At 38.3% G+C, this 16,438-nt stretch overlaps 1 protein-coding gene across 3 annotated transcripts in view; it reads right to left on the bottom strand.

The window, feature by feature from the left end:
* CPQ (carboxypeptidase Q) overlaps nucleotides 1-16,438 on the bottom strand; it is a 449,400-nt gene that overhangs the window by 58,861 nt on the left and 374,101 nt on the right. The gene's annotated exons all lie outside the window — the stretch shown is intronic.

Here is a 16,438-nt window from a genome sequence, read left to right as displayed (position 1 = left end):
GCATCTTTTGCATTGCTTCCTAGGATATTCAAGTATATGCCCAGTCATCCTCTCTACTGGCTCTAAATATAGGAGAGCATGCTCTTAAGCAAGATCTCTTCAGTTAACTTTATGAACATGAAACTATCCCCCAAACCCTGAAACTCCTTACTGAAGACCCAATGTGTAGAGTGTAATTGACTTTCAAAGACCTCATCACTTATTAAGTGCATTCAACTCTTACAACAGTCCTCTGAAATATTACTGCCCTTATTTTACCCATCAGGAAAATGAAGCTCTGAGAAGTTAAATCAAAAGCAACACTTGCTATAAAACGATGAATCTTGTTCCTCTATCACAATGCCTGTAGCTTTTCCACCACAAGGGTTAAGTTAAGTGGCTTGAACAATCCACACGTTAAAGGGGGTCTCTGGGCCTTTTGTGATTATTCTTCCTCACTGCCTTGGTTCTTGGATAACATACACAGTAAAGTAGCTGTCGAGTGTGCTCCTATAAAAAACTGCTAAGTTTTCCCACTCGTGTAGGTAAGGACAGACTGTGGGCTGGGAGTGGGAGGAGAGAACACCTCAGGTATTAGATAATGCAGATTGCTGGGAGTGTGACATCAGCTTACCCAACTCCTCACCTGCCTGCCAACCTGAAGATCTCGAGTAAACTACAACAGAGAGGCTAAGGAATGTATTGTCAGAAAAGCATCTCAGTGGTGATTATTATGTATAGGTCATGAAGGGCAGAGAGACTGGGTGTTTTAAACTCAGAGAGTTTCTTCATTGCTTCTGGGACTTTACTGCTGTTCTTCCTTATCTGCTGACAGATCCTAGGATAGCAGAAGTTCTGTGCATGTTATATAATTTGAATCAAGTCTCGGTAGTGAAAATGAAGGTGGTTACTCTGTTCATCTGCACTTTGCCCTTCTTTCCATTTTAAGGACTGTACATCTTGACCACAAGGATGGATGTGGTCTTATAGCCAGGCTGGGTCACCGTGATATTCCCAGCTGAGTTGAATATAATGAGTTACTCTTCCCTGCATAAGAGGCTGTAAAGGTTTAAGACATGATTTGCCTATGGTCATAGGTTATAAGGTCAGCTGGCTTAAGAGCATGAAAGCACCATGAAAGAAATCAGAATCAGCACCAAGAGACAGAATAAGTGTCCTATTGGCATTCCAATGCTGGAATCCCTCAGGCCAAGTCCAACCCTACCCTTCCTGTGGCTTGCTTAAGGTCCCCGTTTTTGCTTCAGGTTATCTACGTTGGATTTCTGTGAGTTAGTACTGAAGAAGTCTAGACTAATATAGACATTTTGCTTTAATAACTGAAATAATAATAGTGGCTTCTTGAGCATCAACATTGTACCAAGAAGTTCACTTAGACTGTCTTTATTTTTTTCTTTAGTATAACCTCATGGAGCAGGTACTATTATTGTTATTTTATTTATGAAGAAATTGAGGCTCCAAGAGCTTACATGACTCTCCTGAGGTTATCCAGCTAGGCAGTGGTAGAGCAAGATTTGAATCCATTTCTATGTGGGCTCCTACATACATGTTGTTAATGTCTCATGCTATTTTATATCTTAAAAATGGCTCTCAATTCTGGCTGCATTTTGGAATCATCTCGGGAGCTTCTAAAAACGGGTGTGCTCATGCCCTCTCTTTAGGTTTCCAAGTTTGTGCAAGTACAGCAGGCACATTCACACAGAATACAATGGACTTGTGCTCTGGGAGGTTGGGGGCCCCTGGGGATGAATATGTTCTCAATAAATGGTGTTCCGTGGATTTGTGCAACTGTTGTGGTCCTGCAGCCAGACCAACTAAATCTGAATCTTTGGGAGTGGGGGCCCCAGGTTGATAGGATTTTAAAAGCTCCCCAGGTGATTTGAAAGTGCAGTCAAGGGTGTGAACCACAACTCTAACCTAAACACGTATCTTGGATTTATATTGGCTTTGACTGGGTCTACACTAGCACAAAATGAAAAATTAAAGCTTATGGTGGGGGCAATTAAAGCTAATATGCCACATTAGTATAATTATCAGGATATGTCAGAGAAAATCTTTTGTCAGGAATAGTAAGTGTGGAATCAATGACCCCTGTGGGCAACAGATCAATTTATGCTGCACTTTGTAGTACAGTGCTGACTAAAAATATTAAAGTGATATCTATAAATATCCTCATTCTAAAATATGACATCAACAACAATTAGTAGACTACCTCTTCAAAAAAGTGGATTTTGTAAATTTGTGTCCAGCAAACATTTTCATGTAGGTTTAAAGTTTCCATAACCAGAGAGTTTTGGGTATTGATGAAGGCCATGTCCTTTCTTTACATAATATCTGTTCTCTTACCTTCCATGAGAATATTTCAGCTACTATAACAAAAAGAAAGAAAGGAAGAAAGAAAGAAAGACAGAGAGACAGACAGAAAGAGAAAGAAAAAGAAAGAAAGGAAAGAAAGAAAGAAAGAAAGAAAGAAAGAAAGAAGGAAAGAAAGAAGAAGGAAGGGAAGGAGGAAGGAAGAGAGGAAGGAAGGAAGGAACATTGAGGACATACATCGTAACTAGTCCTAAATAGGGAATAGCTCACTCAGATCTCAAAAGATCCATAACTAACAGATTTTACAGAGCTCAACTACATTTGATTTATGCATCATGAACTGGAAGGACAATTAAGAGAGCAAATGTCATATTACAAAAGAAACTTTAGTAGCCATGAATTATGCAATCTCACACTTTCTATAAAAACAGGATAATAGGGAGACTAATTCACTGTTAGAAATCCCCATGAGGGCAATGTATGAGGATATTAGGTTAAGTGGTTGTTTTTTTTTTTAACTTTAATGCTTTGCAAAGAAGGATCTTAAGCCAACAAAGTTACCTGAAATAAGGAGTCTATTGTACACAATTGAGATGTAATTCATTTCTAGAGTAAAAGGTCCTTATTCAAATCTGACTTCAATTTTACCCAAATCTTTTGAATTGTGATATTTTTCCTTTTGTTTCCATAATCCCATACTTATTAATCAAATTGATAAACATTTTTAGAAGAGCTCTTATAAGAAATTGATGAGATATCAGAATATTCTAAGACTTACTTTGACTCCAAGTATGTCCAGCTATAGTAGGACTTCATTGTTGATATCCAGAATTCCAGTGCAACCAGTGCCAATCACAGTGCAATGCTTCATGTGACTACTCTAGGGCTCTCCAACTGGAAGACTTAATTTGGTAAAGCTTCGAGTAGCAAAACATTTAAAACAATTTCAACTTTAGCGGGAAATTGCTAGAAGACATGAAGACCAACCCATTAGATATGTGATTTATGAAGCTAGGTTTTGCCTTGAGACTCTCAAAGAAGGAGGATGTGGGTTAGATGGAACTTGCCCAGTGGCTGGGATTGAGCCCCATCGTGTTTCACTTCTGGTTGTCCTATATCCTCAGAATGGCATTCAGGTCCCAACTACAGTCCTAGGCACCTTTTCTGTTTTAGTTTTATTTCCCTATATCGTGCTAAATTTTAGTCAAACGAGACTGTTCATCATTTTGAAAACCCATTGCACCTTTTAACCTAAGAAATTTTGTTTTTCTCCATCTTTTCACAAAGAATGCACTCCCTCTCTCTTCAACAAAATTCTATTCTTTCTTGAGATTCAGGCAAATTGTCACCCCTTTTGTGATGCCCCATACAGTTTAAGGTCTCTTTTGCCTGAACTTCTATTGTACTTTGTTCTTCCTGTGTCTAAACTCTACACTAACTCCTTAAGGATAGGGAGTGTAGCTTATATATGACATTGGAATAAAATGGACCAATATGTTAATTCTGGCTTTTCCACTTGACAGCTTAGTCACTTTAGACAAAGGAAACCCACTGAATCCCAATTTTCTCATCTGAAAATCAGTTACAGAATAGTGATGTATACTTCGAAAGACTCTTACAAAATTATGTGAGAAAATGTATATAAAGCAGCTAGAATAACACTTGAGACATAGCAGACAGTCAATACATGTTAAATTCCATCTTTATTCCTTTTGCCTCAATATCATACAGTACTTATTAGGTATCTCTTAAATGAATGAATGAATGAATGAATGAATGAATGAAATTGTGAAATTATCTGAGTCTGGTCTAAGAAAAAAGAATAGGCAAGAGTATGTCCTGAGGATTCAATGATGACACTCAAGGTAATTATTTTAGTAAGTCTTATAATCATTGCTATCTGTAGCCTCGTTCCTGATTAATAAAGAAAAATTATAAATAGGCATTTAAACATTTTGGAAATCAGCAGTTTGGGGTTTTAAGACAAAAATGTGAGACATGGAAATGATATCACATTAAGAGTAATTTGTATTGCAGGTTAACAGAAATTTGTACATCTCCAGCAGAATATACATACTAAAGACAAACAGTCACAGAATAAACAAACTTCTTTCAATAGTTACGCTGTTGCTGGTTGTGTGGTATTGTAATTCTGAAACTACTGTGTGTGTGTTGCAAGATAAAGCAAATGAGTGGTTATGCTGTTGCACTAAGAACAAGGAATTTTGGCAAGGGAAAAGGAGACATGGATATAATATCAGGGAGGTAAGGTACAACTTTGCAGTCCTGAACTTGAATTGGAAATATCATACGATTCATCATATACTTTTTCTTAGAGAAAAAATATACGTATTTCCTAGTTCTATCCACTGCAAATACCTAGCAACAATGACCAACCCACTAGCAATAAGCACACTTAATGTTCAGACTGTGGCCTCTACATATCATGACACAGTAGAAGAAATTGGGCTTTTTGGAGAAATAGCTGATTACAGATCTGAAGGAAATATAAAAAATGGCATGGAACATTCTGTCACATCACAAAGCTAGAACACATAATGACTACCAAAGTCATGTTGAAAAGACTCAGGAACCAGCTTAAAAAGGCTCTCACTGGCCAGGGATCGGATACTGTGAGCATAAAATAAGAATAATTACTGCAACAGAATGAAGCACATCTATATTTTAAAATCCACTAGTAAATAGCAATAGCACAAATGGAGGACACTAGGGAACCAACTAGTAAGTTTTAAAATCGGTATGAAAAGGCAAAGAATTAACATTTATCCTGCCTTTCTTATAAAAAAGTACCTCAGAGTGATCAGACAGCCAATAAGTGAAAGTTCATTTTTATAGAATTGTTTCGATTAATGATCAAAATTAACATTTTGCAATCCCAGTGAAATAATGGATCTAGACAATAACCTTCAATAACCATTAACATCTTAAAAAGAGAAACAAGTAGACACTATAGCTAATAAAAATAAAAAACAGCATTTAAGAAGTATTCTTGCCTCCCCCCCAATAAAGAAAAATCAAACATGAATTAGATCAAGGCTCTAGATTTAACTACCAATTCACAGGAAATATAAGGAAGAGTGAAAACATGTTAAATGATTCCATGGGAATGGAATTAGCCAAATCCAGACTACAGGGAATCCCAAAGGGCAAATTCCTTGGTTTCTGTAACAAATAAGCAGCAAGGAAGAAGAGAGATGAAGGTAAAACCTATGTATTAAAAAAGACTTAAGAGACACCAACTATATCAAGTAATTGCACTGTTTAAACCTTATCGGACTCTTGATTTAAACAAGAAAACTGTGAGGGCAGGGAACAGTTTGGAGACAACTGGAAACATCTGAAAACTGGCCCTGTATTGACAATGATATTAAGAAATTATTTTAAAATATTTTAGGAGGAACAATAGTATTGCCATTGCGCGCACTCGCGCACACACACACACACACACACAAGTCCTTACCTTTTAGAAATAGAAATTAAAATACTTACAAATGAAATAATGTAAGGTTGAGCATTTGATTCAAAATAATCTAAGTGCAGACAGTGATTGGACTGTGGAAGAAATATTACACCCGTGAATGAAGAATTCCTAAAGTGATGAATACATGGGAATTCATTAGATTATTCTCTCTACTTTTATATGTGTTTGAATTTTCTGTAATAAATATTTAAAATCATGCTTTAAAATCATCTAATATGCCAGGCAATTCTGAATTTTATAGTCTCTAACACTTAAACTAGGGATAGACAAAGTTTATGTAGCTAAGAACAATGAAACATATTTTGAAGACCTAGTTCATTTTACTCTACCCGCTTTCATATAATTTTAGGGTTTTTTTTCCCTCTGAAAATTTTGTTATAGCTTTATTGAGTTTCCCATGATGAAATCTTCCTCCATGTTTTCATGATTATTAAGTAAACCAATTCACAGTCAGTCCTAAGGGTGAGCATGAAGAGAAAAGAGGCTTCATCTTATCTTTGTATCTTCTATAATTTATATACAATATAGCTACCTGTTGAATGAAGTGTTACATAAGGAGTCAATCAGAGTATCTGTAAAGTATTAAGTGAAACTGATGGATAGTCAAACTCATGGGATGGGGAACCTAAAAGAACTAACCCTAAGACCCTGAGAGGGACAGCTATAGAAGTGAAATTTTTCTAGACTACATCATTAGAGGGCATGGGAAACAGCTGATAGAGAAATTTAAGTCATTTTAGGTCACTATAACATAGAAAATGGAGCAATAGATCCTGGATATCAATCTTTTGTCTGTATTGTCATTTGCAAATATCTTCTCCCATTCCTTGGGTTGCCTCTTTGTTTTGTTAACTGTTTCCTTTGCTGTACAGAAGCTTTTTATCTTGATGAAGTCCCAAAAGTTCAAACTCAACACATACAAAACAGACAATCATATAAAAAAATGGGCAGAAGATATGAACAGACACTTCTCCAATGAAGACATACAAATGGCTATCAAACACATGAAAAAATGTTCATCATCACTAGCCATCAGGGAGATTCAAATTAAAACCACATTCAGATACCACCTTACACCAGTTAGAAAGGCCAAACTTAGCAAGACAGGAAACAACATGTGTTGGAGAGGATGTGGAGAAAGGGGAACCCTCTTACACTGTTGGTGGGAATGCAAGTTGGTGCAGCCACTTTGGAAAACAGTGTGGAGATTCCTCAAGAAATTAGAACTAGAGCTTCCTTATGACCCTGCAGTTGTACTACTGGGTATTTACCCCAAAGATACAGATGGAGTGAAAAGAAGGGCCATCTGTACCCCAATGTTTATAGCAGCAATGGCCATGGTGGCCAAACTGTGGAAAGAACTAAGATGCCCTTCAACGGACGAATGGATAAGGAAGATGTGGTCCATATACACTATGGAGTATTATGCCTCCATCAGAAAGGATGAATACCCAATTTTTGTAGCAACATGGACAGGACTGGAAGAGATTATGCTGAGTGAAATAAGTCAAGCAGAGAGAGTCAATTATCATATGGTTTCACTTATTTGTGGAGCATAACAAATAGCATGGAGGGCAAGGGGAGATGGAGAGGAGAAGGGAGTTGAGGGAAATTGGAAGGGGAGGTGAACCATGAGAGACTATGGACTCTGAAAAACAATCTGAGGGTTTTGAAGGGGCGGGGGGTGGGAGGTTGGGGGAACCAGGTGGTGGGTATTAGAGAGGGCACGGATTGCATGGAGCACTGGGTGTGGTGCAAAAACAATGAATACTGTTATGCCGAAAAGAAATAAAAAATTAAAAAAACAAAACAAAACAAAAAAAACCTGGTTTTCCTATAGCAAAAAAAAAAAAAAAATTAGTGTTCTCCTCTGATTTTCTAAAGTAATAGTTTCTAACCCTGCACTATTCCTCTTCTCACTCCTGGTCCTCTCACTGAGCCTGTCACTTAAGTGTCGATGGGGTGTCTGCTAGAATGAGCTTTATGGACTGTCATCTAAAACACTGTTCTCATCAATTCCCTCTTCTGCTGAAGATGTCTGATGACTTCGCATCGGCTACAAGTTTTTTACCTGAAATGTATGCCTTTTCTTCATCTGGCCCAGAGATAACTCAACTGTTCTTACCACCCACTGCTCTCGAAGATGAATCCTCTGCTCAGTGAAGTTATTCTCCTAATCCTTCCCAGTTGGGACACTTGCCTTTGTTCAGGTGAACCCAGTTGTTCACCTGCCTCTATTTCTGTCACCAGAACTGCCCTTCTCTACCCCTTCTGCCCATTCTGATACTAGACAGTCTTCAAAATTCAGCTTAAGCTCACCTCTTCCAGGTCTTTCCTGTCTTCCATCTTAGGAGTTCCTGTAGTTACTCTGCATGTAGTATTTATCCTGGTGCTATTCCCAAAACTCCTTTTTATATGACTTAACTTTTCTTGTGTTCCTCTTCAAATCAATACATCTAGTCAGCAAACATTTACTGTAGATCTATCATGTGGCAGGTAAGAATGAGTATTGTAGGTATATAAGCCATGAATAAAATACTCTCTTGGTCCTCAATCCAGTTAAGGAGATAAAATACAAAGAATATTAACTTTAAAGTGAAAATGCATGCTTTAACTAACAAATCAAGGCAACAATAGAATAGACTTCATAAAGCAGTGCATGACTCACCGCCCAAGGGTATAAATAATGCTTTCTTTTTCACCCTAGGCTGTAGTCAGTGATTCTAAAGGGCATGAGCCATGTCGGCAATGGTCAGATAGTCAATGGCTTCATGGAGCTGAAGGAGGTGTACTGCAAGGGGGAAGAACAGAATAAGCTTATTAGTTGTTGTGATGAGCAGTTTCCAGCAGTGTGCTATTGATGTGGACCGTATGTAAGGTACATACATACCTATCTAGCATGTAGCAGTCAAGGAATATTAAACAATAGCTCTTTAAACAAACATTTTATTTGTTTATCTGAGAGAGCATGAACAGGGGGAGCAGCAGAGGCAGGCTCCCCGCTCAGCAGAGAGCCTGACACGGGGCTCTATCCCAGAACCCTGGGCTCACGACCTGAGCGGAAGACAAATGCTTAACCAACTGAACCACCCAGGTGCCCCTAAACAAGAGATCTGACTCACTTGAGTTAGAGATAAGAGGCAGCCACTTTCTATAATTCCTTCTCACTTTCTAATATTTTTCTACATTCTTGATTTCCGTGTTACAGCCTGTTTCTTCCCACTTTCCTCTTGCCCTCCCCCACCCACTACAATGTAAATTCTACAAGAGCAAGAGACCTACTCAGTTCTTTTCATCTCTATCCTCGGTGTATAGAGCACCTGGCTTCTACTTCGCACTCAAGCCATGGCATGCGGATGGGATGAAACTGCCCACTTACTTAAGTGAAGGCTACAGTCACAAACCAGAGAGTGCCCTTTTCATGTACTCAGTGGGGTGAGGTCTGCTCACCATGCACCATGCCTCCAGACATTACTGGCACAGAGTGCTGTCACCATAAAGGAGGTATTTTTAAATTAAGGACAGCAGGGGACATGGAACTGCTGTACTGCACTATTCCATCTGGTGATTGGGAACCATATGAGTCCCGGGACCAGAAACTCCCATTTACTTTACATTACCATTCCTACTTGTGTCCTGATCTTCTTCTTCCTTGGAACATGTTAGAAGAAAGGCCTTTGGAAATGTAGAAATGGAAAGTTTTAATTTAGTTCTGTCATATGAGGTATTAGGCAGAAATAAGCAAGATGGAAAATATGTGAAATTCTGAGTAATCTGCATATTTGGTACTTCAATGTGCAGTCTGAACTATCATAAAAAGATGAAAGAAATTAAAATGTGATTTCAAAAACAATTCAATAAGTGAGAAAAGAGGACAGCTCAATGAAGCAAAGTTCTTTTCTTTTCTTTTCTTTTTTTAAGATTTTATTTATTTATTTTGAGAGAGAGAAAGAGAGAGGGAGAGCATGAGCAGAGGGAGAAGGAGAAGCAGACTCCATAGTGAGCAAGGAGCCCAGGGATCATGACTTGAGCTAAAGGCAGACACTTAGCCCACTGAGCCACCCAGGTACCCAAAGCAAAGTTCTTACTGAAGCAATCCTGACTTGTAGTTACAGCATTAGAGTTTATCAACCTCTTTCACATTATCATACCTAGTCAGCATTTGACTCATGGGCAGTTTGTTGAGGTCCAGGCACTTCCCAGGTCTGGGAATTCGGAGCAATTCACCATAACCACAGGAGAGGGTGTTACGGGAGCATACCCAAGGTACACTTACTGGATCGGTAGGAGTCAAAGAAGGCTTGTGAGAGGAGGAGAACAAGTTACTGAATCATGCATGGGTAGGAATTCACTGTTGAAGAAGATAAAACTGGGTCCAATGGCAAGGAAGTGTGAGAGCTCAGAGTGCACCAAGAGCCTCAGTGAATGCGACTTGTTCTAAGAGAAGAACAGAAAGGAGTGGAGAGCCATGAGAGAGGAGGCTGCATATCAGCCCAAGGGTAAAATGAAAAAAGCCCTGAATGCCATGCTGGGAAAAGACATGATCCTCTGAAGACAATGGGGAGACACTGAAGAACTTTAAGGAAGAAGCAGAGATAATCAGATATTGCAGCTGTTCTTAGTTGCTCACAGTAGAAATCCTCACTTTCTCTCTGAGGAATCCCAGTTTTTCTCATATATCAGGAGGCTACATTTTCAGTGGTGACTGGGTCCCCCTCTAGGCCCAGAAAATAAAATTTTGGTCAATATAAGCCAATGTTGGTAAGTCCACTCCATTGCCACTGCCTGACTTAGCCACAGACATGTTTTACAATTTTGGCTAATGAGACTACACAAAAATCTGCTTTGCAGCTTCTGGGAGAGACTGCCTTGTGATTAAAAAGACGGGTCCATCAAGGGCATTCTCTCTTCCACTATTGCACAATGTGTGAGAATCTGTTGCTTCGAACAACTGCAGCTATCTTGGGACCAGGAGGGGACAAGCCTGAAGACAGAAGTCAACATGCTGAGGATGGCAAAGTGGAAAGATGGAAAGGACCAAGGTCCTTGATGTGGTAGATGACAAAATCAAGCATTCTGTTATGTTTTCCAGAGCATTCTGGAGCTCTTTTTAAGTGAATTTCAAAATCTCCTTATTGCCGTTCTAAGTTGGGTCTTCTGTTTCATTTTGCAGGCAAAAGCAACCCAACTGATAGACTGATTTTCAATTTAGAAAGTTCATTTTGGAAGCAGTGAGCCAGTTAGATGGAAGGGGACCAAGAATGCAGGTCGGGATGGTAGTAGGAAGCTGCCACAGGAAAATCAGTGAATACTGATGAGACGAGGTCTGTGTGGTGGAGGGGAGTGAACAAGTTTAGGAAATAAATGAAATTCAGAGTAAAGGGAACTTACAGACCACGTTGATGTGTGCTCTGGATGATTGTGTGGTTTCTGGATGGTGGTGCCATTCCGTGAGACAGGGGACAGAGGAGGAGAAGGAATACATATTGAGGCTTGGTGGTTACCATATCTGTTTTGCAGGTAAGAAAACCAAGTCTCACTCAGTAGAATGTATAGTTTGTGAGAGTACAGATCTTGTCTGTCTTCTTTACTACTGATTCTCCAGTGCCACAGAGCAGATAATTAGTAAGAATGCTTAATAATAAATGAGTACAGACATACAGATGAACAATAGACACATAAAAAGATTCTCAACATCACTCATCAACAGGGAAATGCAAATAAAAAATACAATGAGATATCACCCCACAGCTGTCAGAATGGCTAGAATCAAAAAGACAAGAAATAACAAATGTTGACAAGGATGTGGAGAAAGGAATCCTTGTGCACTATTGGTGAGAATGTAAATTGGTACAGCTACTGTGGAAAATGATATGGAGCTTCCTCAAAAACCTAAAAAGAGAAATACCATGTGATCTAATAACTCTGCTACTGGGTATTCACCCAAAGAAAATGAAAACACAAATTCAAAAAGACATATGTACCCCTATGTTTATTGTAATATTATTTATAATAGCCAAGATACGGAAGTGGCCTAGGTGCCCATCAGTAGATGAATGAATATAGAAGACGTGGTATACACACACACACACACACACACACACACACACACACACACACACAGGAATTCTACTCAGCCATAAAAAGAACGAGGACTTGGGGCACCTGGGTGGCTCAGTGGGTTAAAGCCTCTGCCTTCAATTCAGGTCATGATCCCAGGGTCCTGGGATCGAGCCCCGCAGGGAGCCTTCTTCCCCCTCTCTCTGCCTGCCTCTCTGCCTACTTGTGATCTGTCAAATAAATAAAATCTTTAAAAAAAAAAAAAAAAAAGAATGAGGACTTGTCATTTGCAACAACATGGATGGACCTAGCAGCTATTATGTTAAGTGAAATAAGTCAGACAGAAAGACAAATACTACATGGTTTCACTTGTATGTGCAACCTAAAAAACAAAAGAAATGAAGAAACAAAGCAGAAAAAGACCCATAAATATAGAGAACAAACTGGTGGCTGCCAGAGGGAAGGGGGCTGGAAGAATGAGCAAAATGGGTGAAGGGGAATGGGAGGTGCAGGCTTGCAGTTATGGAATAAGTAAGTCATGGACATGAAAGGCACAGCGTAGTGAATATAGTCAATGGTATTATAATAGAATTGTATGGTGACAGATCCATTATGGAGGCAGCTACATTGTGGTGAGCATAGCATAACATATAGAATTGTTAAATTACCAACTTTGCACCTAAAACCAACACAACATGTGTCAACTATACTTCAATTAAAAAAAAGAAAGAAATGAGTGTGGGCTGAGAAAAATTACATCATTTGCCTAAGATAGCACATGCAGTTAGAAGTCAAAAGCCAGAAAACACACTCTAATTCTTTCCAGCACACTGTCTACCACATGCCAACAACATTAGGAAAAGGTTGACTCTCAGATTCTGAAGCAGACAAGGAAACTCTTATTGGTAGATATAGAATCAGGGTGGGCTCACTCTTTCAGGTCACATTAAGAGAGTATATAATTTTTCTCATTAGTGTATATTTTATAGAAGAGTTTCTAAAGAAAGAAGATGTTCAAGAAGGATGCATGTGAGGACATCTGGGAGACATGGATTATATCTCCTTACTGACATATTCAGGGTGAAACAGACTCTTCTCACATTCACCTGAAGTTCATAATCAGAGAATTATAGCCTAATTCTCTGATTTACATTTGACATGTAAAGCCTTTCTGCTATCTGGAGTTTTCAAATAGAGACTAACCTAAATCCCTCTTAGACTACTCCAGTCATGCTCATGTTGTCTTTGAAACAGTCAGAAAACAACTGTTTACCATTTTATGTAGAAGATATTAGATAGAAGATATTATTCAGCATCTTCTCTCAGTCTTTATTCCTTTAATGTAAATAATCTTAGCTGTTCTAGCCTCCCTAATTTATATCATTCTTCCAATATTTTTTCTACCTTTATATTTCTTTTCTCAGCATCCTGTATTTTTTCCACAATCCTAACACCAGGGACCCAAAGCTTGTTGAAAAAATATTTATTTCTGTGTTTGTGTTTTTGTTTTCTCCTCTCATGTCAGATTTATACGAATTTAATTATTTCTCAAAATTGAACTAAGAACTATAGAGGAAGCTATATAGAAACCATTGACCTTAACCTCAAAGAATCGATCACTGGATACTCCTAATAATCCAAGAACAATATTAGTGTGTAATTCAAATGCCAGATTGTGGGACACAGAAGTGTTTTGGAATTTAGAAAAGCAATAGGGTGTCATGGGCTATTAAGGAAGGATTCACGGACAGTGATGAATACAGAGTGAGCCTTAAGAGAATCTAGGATTTGGAGGGGAAGAATAGGAAGAAGTATGGAAGAAAGTGGCCACAGGAGAGGCTGGAGTATTAAAAATATCTAAACAGGGAGTATCTTAGATATATATGGAAAATACATCTAAGATACTTTTCTTTTAAAAAGCATCACCCCCAGGGGCACCGGGGTGGCTCAGAGGGTTAAGCCTCTGCCTTCGGCTCAGGTCATGATCCCAGGGTGCTGGGATTGAGCCCTGCATCGGGCTCTCTGCTAAGCAGGGAGCCTGCTTCCCCCTCTCTCTCTGCCTGCCTCTCTGCCTACTTGTGATCTCTCTCTCTCTCTGTCAAATACATAAATAAAATCTTAAAAAAAAAAAAAAGCATCATGCCCAAAGCTTTATACTTATATTGATAGTTATTATGTCTGTTATGGACATCACCTAGACTGATGAATGACAGCATCTCTCCTTTCCAAAGATGAACTTTCATCAATCAATCTACTTGGCTTTTATAATTAATGAAAACATATTGAATTTTGATTCTGTGTTCTTAATTAGTATTTCATTACTGACTACACACAGAACACGCAAAAAAACTGTGGACCAGCCAGGAGGCTACAGAAATTTGATAGGCCTAGGACACAATAGGGACTCAATAAACATTTATTGAATCATTGGAGGATAGGAAAGAAGAAGAGAAAGAAGAAAAGTCTGGGAACATTATTTCTCTTTTGGGGAACATTATTTTGGGGGGAACATTCTTTTTTTGGGAACATTCTTTCTCATTCATTTTTGAAAAGTTAGGTGAGCAGTTATGTAAATCATAACCTAATTAGTATTTCTAATTTCATCTTTAGGTTTAAGCTACTACAACGTGCCAGTTTTCAGCAACACAGGGTACATAGCTGGTATATTTTTATTTTCTTTTTCTGTTTAACTATGGTTCTTTACCTTTTTCTAAAGTTCCTGAAATTTTCAGTAGGTTACAAGAGATACAACATAAGCGGTTCTATTATTTCTTCCAGAAATAGCTCATATTTGAAATATCAAAAGATAGCTCAATGATAATAGGGGAAGGCAGCAATAATTTGGTTCCATCTTAAAGTATCCTAAAAGAAATTAAAAAGAATTCCAAGAAACATTAGCTGCAGTCTGAATGAACCACTGACTTTTTACAAACGTTCCTGATCTATGGAGCTACAGAGGGGAGTGGAATAAAGAATGTGAGAAGAAATAAGTAGTTATTTACAATAACAAACTCCTTTCCCCAGGAGTAAATTTTTCTGGAGCAGGAATGTACTGAAATCCTTTGCATAAGCAAGAGCTGAGTAAGACAAACATTTCAGACACTGCCATAGATTTGGAAGACCATCTCAGCATTCCAGACTCCCCTGTGTTGTTGCACATTGTGGGAAAAGGGCCACCAGCCTTGAACACAAAGTGGCCTGTTCTCAGGGTAACTTCTGCCCTTTAAGAGCAGGATAGCTTTGACTAAGTTATTTAGTCCCTCTGAATCCGATTCTTCAAGAGCAAAACAGGGATAATTGTACCTTCCTCTTAGGATGGCTGAATGGATAAAAAAGAGTGTCTGCAAAAGCCACACAGAGTGCCTGATCAGTAACAGGAACTCAGTAAATTGTAAACTGTATTATTTATCCAGAAACCATAATGGGGCTCATATTCCCCACTCCCCTCTAATTAGCTGGGGATCAGATCTGACCTCACCTTGGCAAGAGGGAAAGGCCTCTTTACCTTTGTGAAGAAAATCACATCAACTTGCTAATTCCAAACAGAACCGTTCTTTTGAATATCTACATGGGAGGGAAAAAGCTAGAGCAAATTCTCAACTATCCAAGGCAACAAAAGCACACAATCCCTTAGAGCAGGGAGTACCAGTTTCTTTGTTCTACCTGTGTTTTTGGTTTCAGCTCCTCCTCTGCGCCCCCCTTCTCCACTCCAGTTCACCCACAGTCTGTCAGTCATTTCCTCACAGCTACTACCCTGCAAACTAACTCAGATTTTCTCAATTTTTAAGAAGACTCCTATTGAAAAAAATTATGGCTCAGGAAAAATCTAGAATTCAAGCCAATTATTCCATACAGTTTAAAAGGGCAAATTCCCTTCCCTTACACCTTGATCATGAGTAAAAATGACAGATATGTAGGGAGTCTCAGATCTGTCCATATGATAAACAGTACCCTAAACGCAAAGGCTGTTTTAAGATATTTCAAAATATGGTTAAAATATACACATACCATTGAAGAGAATTTAGGTCCTTGTGTTAGAATAAAGGAGAGCCCTTCTATTATTAGTTAGGAAAGATAATTATAAAACTTAAAACCTAAAATATGCTTTAAAAAACCTACACTATCTCAAGAATTAGCTTTTTAAAAGTCTTATATCCACGCAGTATGCTATTGGTGAAATCTACTTTGTAGGCTGGGGGAAATGAAGTAGGGTGGATCTAGAGAGAGATTTGTTTTGGTTTGGTTTTTTGTTTGTTTTGTTTTGTTTTTTAATCTGTGGAATGTTTTGTAGCCACAAAAATGGTTCTGGAAACAGTAATGTTAAAACTACTGAAAAGGTAGACTTCCTATTGACATAATACAAATATAGAAAAATCTGTAAATTTTAAAATTTAAAGTTTAAATTTTAAAAATCTGTTAAAGATCCTTTAACAATGCTTTTGATTATGGATATAATGATGGAACAAGTTCTGGTCATAGATGCTTAATATCATCAATAACCCTTTCCCGTGGCCAGTATAGGACAAATTTGTGAAGTAGTGTAAGTTTGTCTTCTTTAAGATTATT

The sequence above is a fragment of the Mustela erminea genome, chromosome 16 (assembly GCF_009829155.1).
Source record: "Mustela erminea isolate mMusErm1 chromosome 16, mMusErm1.Pri, whole genome shotgun sequence".
Taxonomy (NCBI): Eukaryota; Metazoa; Chordata; class Mammalia; order Carnivora; family Mustelidae; genus Mustela; species Mustela erminea.
The sequence above is the reverse complement of the archived record's forward strand: the minus strand, read 5'-3'. Positions and strand labels throughout refer to the sequence as shown.